Source organism: Vombatus ursinus, unplaced genomic scaffold, assembly GCF_900497805.2.
Source record: "Vombatus ursinus unplaced genomic scaffold, bare-nosed wombat genome assembly UNPS02014819.1, whole genome shotgun sequence".
Taxonomy (NCBI): Eukaryota; Metazoa; Chordata; class Mammalia; order Diprotodontia; family Vombatidae; genus Vombatus; species Vombatus ursinus.
The window spans coordinates 2,580,443-2,580,845 of NW_020954597.1; positions in this window are offsets into that span (position 1 = coordinate 2,580,443).

A 403-nucleotide genomic window follows, 5' to 3' on the forward strand; every position below is an offset into this window, starting at 1 on the left:
ACAAAAATATTTATAGCAGCTTGTTCTGTGGTGGCAAAGAATTGGAAATTGAGAGGATGCCCATCCATTGGGGAATGGCTGAACAAGTTGTGGTATATGAATGTAATGGAATACTATTGTGCTAGAAGAAATGATGAGCAGGTAGACTTCAGAAAAACCTGGAAAGACTTGTATGGACTGATGCTGAGAGAAGTGAGCAGAACCAGGAGAACATTGTACACAGCAACAGCCACATTGTGCAATGACCGCCTTTGACAGACTCAGCTCTTCACAGCAATGCAAAGATCTAAGACATCTCCAAAGGCCTCATGATGGAAAATGCTATCCACATGCAGACAAAGGACTATGGAGTTTGAATGCTGATCGAAGCATACTATTTGCTATTTTTTTTTCTTCTGTTGTG